The sequence below is a fragment of the Pygocentrus nattereri genome, chromosome 2 (assembly GCF_015220715.1).
Source record: "Pygocentrus nattereri isolate fPygNat1 chromosome 2, fPygNat1.pri, whole genome shotgun sequence".
In the NCBI taxonomy this organism is placed as follows: Eukaryota; Metazoa; Chordata; class Actinopteri; order Characiformes; family Serrasalmidae; genus Pygocentrus; species Pygocentrus nattereri.
This window is the reverse complement of record NC_051212.1, coordinates 23,346,520-23,353,556: the sequence shown is the minus strand read 5'-3', so window position 1 is coordinate 23,353,556 and position 7,037 is coordinate 23,346,520. Positions and strand designations below refer to the sequence as shown.

The 7,037-nt window shown below is 41.0% G+C and overlaps 1 pseudogene; it reads right to left on the bottom strand.

Annotated features, from left to right (window-relative positions):
- Positions 1–1,294: 1,294 nt before the first annotated feature.
- On the bottom strand, positions 1,295–4,822 carry LOC108428533 (annotated as a pseudogene).
- Between the last annotated feature and the right edge of the window lie 2,215 nt (positions 4,823–7,037).

The following is a 7,037-nucleotide window of genomic DNA, read 5'->3' as shown; positions in this document are numbered from 1 at the left end:
GATGGGTGAGTGAATACTTTTGGAAATATAGTGTATATGCCCATTTAGAATTTAATGCCAACAACACATTCCAAAAACGTTGGGACGAGGGCATGTTTACCACTGTATTTCTTCTCCTCTTCATTTAATAACACCAAGTATTTGGGAACTGAGGAGACCAATTGCTGTAGACTTCAAAGTGAAATGTTTTCCCTTTCTTGTTTGATATAGGATTTCAGCTGCTCCACAATTTGGGGGCTCATTTGTCATTTCTCATGTAATAATGTACCAAATGTTATGCCAGTGGTGTGCCAGTGGTGAAAACAGCGAGCAAGTAATGATTTTTGGCCTTGTCCTTTGCATAGAGATTTCTCCAGATGCTCTGAATCAGTTGTTATTATGTACTGTAGATGATGAAAAGCAAAGCAAAAGTTTCTTTGTTTTATGTTGAGAAAAGTTGTTATTCTTGAATTGTTGCAGTATTTGATTGTGTAGTCTTTCACAGAGTGGTGAACCCCTCCTCATCTTCTGAAAGGCTCAGCCTCTCTGGGATGATTTTCTATACCCAATCATGTTATTGACTTGTTGCCAGTCAACCACCAGGTTTTTCAAAAAAACAATAAAATTTCTCAGTTTCAACATTTGATAGGTTGTCTTTGTACTTTTTGAAATGAAATATATGGTTTAAATTACTTTTACATTACTGCATTTGTTTTATTTACATTTTGTGCAGCATCTCCATTTTTTTGGAAATGTGGTTGTGTTTATTTTATTTTTTTCAGGGTGGGGTCTCTAGCTGTATATTTTGTTGATATATTAATAGGTGCCCATCTACATAAAACACAGTTTTGCACACTTTTATGCACAGTTATTGTTTATTTTTGGAGTGTAACATACTGGTAAATGTAAAATGTGGCAGTTTTTTCCCCCCAGTATGTTAAAATCAAACAATAATTGTGGATTGAAGTCTGCAGAAAATGTCATATCTGTGTGTTCTTTTATTTTCACCTAAATAACAGCAACATAGCATGTAATTTGAGTGGGGCTGTCCAGACCTTTGCATACTGCTGTACACTCAGAAGGTGATTCATTTTTTACTGCCTGCAATCAAACAGTTTTGGTGGACACAGGAAAAACACAAAACCCATGACTTTATCATTTTCACCAGCAACTGTATTTTGAAACTTGCGCAATGCAGCAGTAAAACTGCAAACCTAAAAAGTCTAAATGCAGTGAGGGATAAGCAACTTCTAATGATTGTGTTACTGAGTGAAATGATATGCATCATAACATTGTCCTGCTTCACTTCAAAGGTCTACATCTTACATTTGTCTTGTATATGTGTTTTATTCTTCTGAGGTCTATGCTGTGTAAATACGTCTGCTGATGCATATGGACACAACTCCAGCAGCGCAGCTTGCTTGGTCGACTCAGACACGAGGACAGTGTCTGGTCGGAGGGTGGTGAGTGCAATGTGGCTAGGGAACTTCAGCTGCCGTTCGAGGTCCACCAACAGCTGCCAGTCTCTAGCAGTGGTCAGGATGTCTGCCAGTGATCTTTTGCCCGGGGCTGCTTGCTCTCCAGGTGGTGATTTTCTTGGAGGGACGAAACTGCTTTGCCTGCAGAAGTCCAGTGCTGATGGCTTCAGCGATGGTCTTAAGGACTTGCTCATGCCTCCACCGGTATCGTCCTTCTCCAAGTGCCGTAGTGCAGCAGCTGAGGATGTGCACTTGGTAACCTCTCTTGGAACACAATGGACATGCCGGTGTTTCTACTATGCCCCATGTGTGCGGGTTAGATGGGCTTGGAAGCACATCATACACTGCCTGGATGAGGAACATAATGCGGTGAGGCTCAGCTTTCCAGATCCCAGTCCAGGTCTCTTTCCTCTCAACCGCATTCACCCATCTTGTCTAAGCCCCCTGATGCCTCATTCCTACTGCCTTGCATGATCTTGCCTCCTCCACAGCTGCTCTCACCTCCTCTTGAACAAGGTGCTGCCTCTCCTTCCCTCTGGTGTTCCTTTGGGGAGTTGGAAAGGATCCTAACCTGGCTCAGCCTCTTGTGACCACTCCCAAGGCTCCTGTGATGCAGCCTTGCCTCAGCCTCTTGGACAGCTTCCTCCACCCTACACTTCCTGCCTGTCCTCACTTGGATTCCAAGACTGATCCAACTCAGCGTAGGTTGACTGGATAGATGTTGAGTCTTTCAGAGAGCTGTCATAAACCTTGCGCAAACTCTTGACCGGCTTCTCTGTGATCGTTGGAATGGCTGTGCATGCCATGTAAAACCAGAACTTTTCCTGCACCTTTCCTTTCCTCCTTTCCTCAGCACCATGGATCTTGATTTGGCAGGTTTGAAATGCATCCAGGCCCACTTCCTCAGCTTCTCGGGTCCCTTCAGAATCCACCGGCAGTCTGGGACTGATTCTGTCATGACTCTGTCATCATCCATGAACGCCCTGATGGTGGGTGGGTGCCGTTGTCTGGAATTCATTCAGGGCCCTCTGCACTCTGGCTCAGCGGACTTGGTGAGCATGTTCATGACTAGGGAGAACAGTGTCACAGAGATCTCCACCTTGTGCCAACTAGATGTAGTTGCTCCAGAAGAGACCCTCATCCTGAAGTTGTTGTAGTAATCAGCGATGAGGTCTCTACACCTACTAGGGACATGATCTTTTATCAGAGTGAGCTGGACTAACTTGTGTGGAATGGAGCCCAACACATTTGCTAGGTGAAGCCATAACACTGACAGGTTGCCTTTGTTCTCTCTGGCCTCCTGAATTAGCTGCGTCACCACACCAGTATGCTCCACACAGCCTGGCATTCCTGAAATGCCGCCCTTCTGGACTGATGCGTCAATATAGGTGTTCTTTGTGAGGTAGGTGCACAGCCTCTTGGAAATGACACTGAAGGAGATCTTTGCGTCAACACACAGTAGGGAGATGATGAGGAACTGGTCAAGCTGGGTGGAGTTTTCCTCCTTTGGGATCCACACCCCTTCAACCACTCGCCACTGTTATGGGATCTTCCCCTTTCTCCAGAAGATTCGCAGGATTTTCCACAGACACAGTAGGAGTTTGGGATAGTTCTTGTACACTTTTTTATGAAGTGCCACTTGGTCCTGTAGCAGATCTCGCCCTTGCTTTGTGGACGACCTCTCTGACTTCCTTCAGCTGCAGCTCCGTCAAGTCGAACTGCACTTCTGGCTCTCTTCCAGGGTCGCTGTAGATTTGCGTGAGGTGTTGGTCAATTTCTTCCTGTGAGGAGGCAAGTTTTCCACTGTGCTTCTGCCCCAGCAGGTCTTTAGTGAACCTGAACTACTAATAACATTGTAGGTTTATGTAGCAAAAATGTCATAATTAACTTTTAAATGGCCATTTTCTAGCATCTTATCCTTTAGTTGTAAACAAGCTGGTTTTGTTACTGTGCCTTAAAGATTGATGGATGTAAATGAGCTCTATTCTGATTGGCTGCCCTTTAAAAAGCAAGAAAGGCTAAAACATACCTTACGGTATATTTGAATAAGAATGAGTAGAGCTAAACTACTGTAATCTGAATAAACAAACAATAAATGTACTAGTTTTAGTTGCAAATGCAATGAATTCAAAACACTGTTTTGGGGGCCTTATTTCTGTAGATGGATTATATGGACTGGAGATTGAAAGAATGGTTCATTTTAAAAGGGAAGGACAAGTCAGCCTTCCATGATATGGCCCCTTCAAAGATGAAAAAAAATGACTGATTGGCCCTTATTGTTTACTGCTTTCATTATGCAGTTTTTTTACGATATTGTGGTTAGAAATTATGCATTTTTGTCACAGTGTCTGTAAAATAGGGGCAAAAAGAGCCACCTCACATCAACATTCCTGCAGCCACCAGTTAAACTAGGCGATGCAAGTCATATTTTGACTATAACAGTATACCTTCAACCAGTTCCGCTCTCAAGGTCTTGAGCTCAATAGCTCTGCGGTAGGCCATGACAGGCCAGCATTCTGATGATAAAGTGGTGAAGTAGCTCGTTCAAAAAGAAAACAAATCAATTCACTCCTTTTGTGGTGAGGAAGGACATTTTGCCCCATAAGGGCCCATTCACTATCCATCAAGATTTTTTACAATGGGCTTTGACCTATTTCTGACATTTCCAGCTTGCAGCTCTTGCTTGGGTGTATCATAAACGTCTTCATGGGCCTATCTGTCTAGCGCTGGACACACTGAGTCAGTTGTTATGCTTTTAAATGGCGCTTGCTTACAAATGCAGGTGCTCAAGGATAGGTGTGGAGCTGTAGCATAACCACCAATCATGACATAGTTTTGATGTACAGCTCCATCCAAAAAGAAAATGCCCCCATAAAGAATATAGCTTTGTGGCTAAATGGGCTCAGGTAAGGAGCTAGCATTGGATATTATCTTCATGCTGTTTTCAGTCTTTTCAGACGCAGTATAAGGCGTACTGATGCTTGATGGAAGTGCTACAAGGTGTTATTTATCCGTAATGCCCGAGAGAAACACAGATACATCCTCAGAATAGTTCTCTGGTATGCATTTATTTTCACCATGGTACAAGTCACACAAGACTATAACAAATACTGAACGCATGAAGCTCTTTCTGAAATGAACTGACATCTCCGACGCTCTATTTCTAGTGCTTCACCCTTTTTAAGCAATGGCCTTGAGACCTTTGGAAACATTTGCAAGCCATGAAATAGCTTTTTTTCTATTTTTTGTTTTTGTGATTTATTTATTTTTTTTCCCCTCACTTTTTTGTCCTTGTCTCCATCTCCCCTGGCGTGCTCTTTTCTATATGCCACAAAGCACAGCAGTGGAATGAAAGTGCTGTCCATGGTGCTGAAACATGCACAGCTTGGTGAATGAACCACTTGCGATTTGTTATATGCACGGCATCAAACTCGAGTCACTGCACACTTCTAAATGGTTCTTGACTTTGACGTAGGGTTCTAGGAAAAATCTTTAATCACTGTAGAACCTTTTTACCTGATGTGGATGTTAGATATGTGCTTCCCACGTGCACCTCTCATTTATAAAAATGCTTCACTTTGAAAGGCCCTTTATCAAAACCTTCTTGGCATCTTTATTTTTAAGGATGCATGTGTCTTTACATGTTCAGTGAGAAGCTAAATATTTATAGATATAGGCCAGTAGTGTAGCCAGAGTTTAATGTTGTTGGGGAAAGGGGATTGGTTATAAATTGGGTTGGGGGCAGCTACCATGCATTAAGGTTCAGAGACTTTGTTATAGATAGGATGACAACCATCAACAGCCAACATTATTGCCCATCCATTAGCCTCCCATTTACTATAATCAAAGGTAGCCATCTAATGACAGCATACCACAATGGGTGAAGTGCAATTTACCGCAGGCCTACCTTTTACAGCACAAAGTAAAAGTGTTTTCTTGGTTTTCATCGTCAAGTATTACATTTGCTAGCTAGGCAAGTAGCTCAGCACACCTCAGCTAAGTGGAGCATGCTTATGATCTTTGTATGTTGGTGCTGAAATGCACTGCATCAAAAAGTCACATCAGTGTGCACTAATTGGTTCTAGGAAAACCTGTAATTGGCCTAGCACGTTTAAATGATGTGGATTTTATTTTACATGGAGAAATGTTCTTCCCACTTCTGCATCTTGTTTGCAAAAATGGATCTTCTATGGCATCACCCCAAATAACTCTTTTTGGCACCTTCATTTTTAAGGATGTGTATGTCTCTAAAGGTTGAGTGAAGTTAAGTAGGTTTAGATGAATTTCATGTTCTGGGAGGTTATAGCTTGGTAGGGGCAGTTAGAAAGATCAGAAACATTATTAGAATTCAGATGACAATCACCAGCTAAATGCTTTTGCATGAGCCCTGCTGAAGCTATGCCCTTGGCATAGCGAAGAAACCTCATATTGTCATTTTGCAGCTGTTGATCTAGTTTGAAAATGCCTGTTGCTCTTTATAGTTTTATATATAGTATTATAGTTACCGGAACAATGTAAAGTAGTTCCTGAATGGTAAGTATTAAGTTTAATAACTGAAGAATAATGATAGAGTTCAACTGGTTAACTTGATAACTTGAAGTATTTTTATAAATGTCTATTTCACTTCTCTTTAGCCATGTGCACTAGCTACGTTTAATTGTCTTAGCAAGGTCATAGTTAATCAGATTGCATGAAAGAAAATGCGTACATTCAGCGTTCTCTTCTTGCTCCCTTAGCAAGCATTGATGTAATTAGTCTGTGATTCCGTCTGAGAAAACGTAAAGCAACATGTGAAAGAGAAATTTAATTGCCCTTGTGAATGAATGTGAGCGAAGTCTTTCATATATAAGAGTTCAAAATAACATCAATTAATAACTATGCTGCCTCAAACTTTGTGAAGTAGTACAGATTTATAAAGCAATGAAAGGTTTCATATCTGTAATGGACGCTGACATTGAGGATGGGTAATTAAACATATTTTTTTATGAAGTATATTCTGTGTTTATTGTACATTAGTTTTGATATAAAACACATATGAACATGTATCTTCATGTTTTTGCCTCCACAAAGCAGCAATATGAGTGTGCATTTTATCCAACATTAATTGAAATTCAGTGGGGTAAATATTACACTGGATCTGATTTGTTTACAAGTGCCTGAGGCAAAAGATTTTACTAATTAGGGGTGTATGTGGACTTCGCTGGGGATATGACATTTTATGGTGCTGAAAAATGCTGAAATTGCTGAAAACGTGAAATCCACAAAGGGCCAGAGACATTTGCAATAAGAGAGTTCTCTTCCTTTTACTGTGGCAGAAGTTAAACTCTTTGAAGTATGAAGTATATAAGCTTCTTAGTGTTTTTTTCTTCTTTTCTTTTCTTTTTCTTCTTTTTGTATTGGTGAATTAGATGGTGGGAAGTGTGGGTGTGCATGTGTGGGTGGGCTGGTGTGAGAAAGAGAGGGGAGTGTGTATTTTGCTGGACACAAAGCCTTTTCATTATATACCTTTATTTTCACATAAGCAACTTTATAATCAGCATTCCACATTTTAAATGAATATTAATGTAATACAAATGCGTA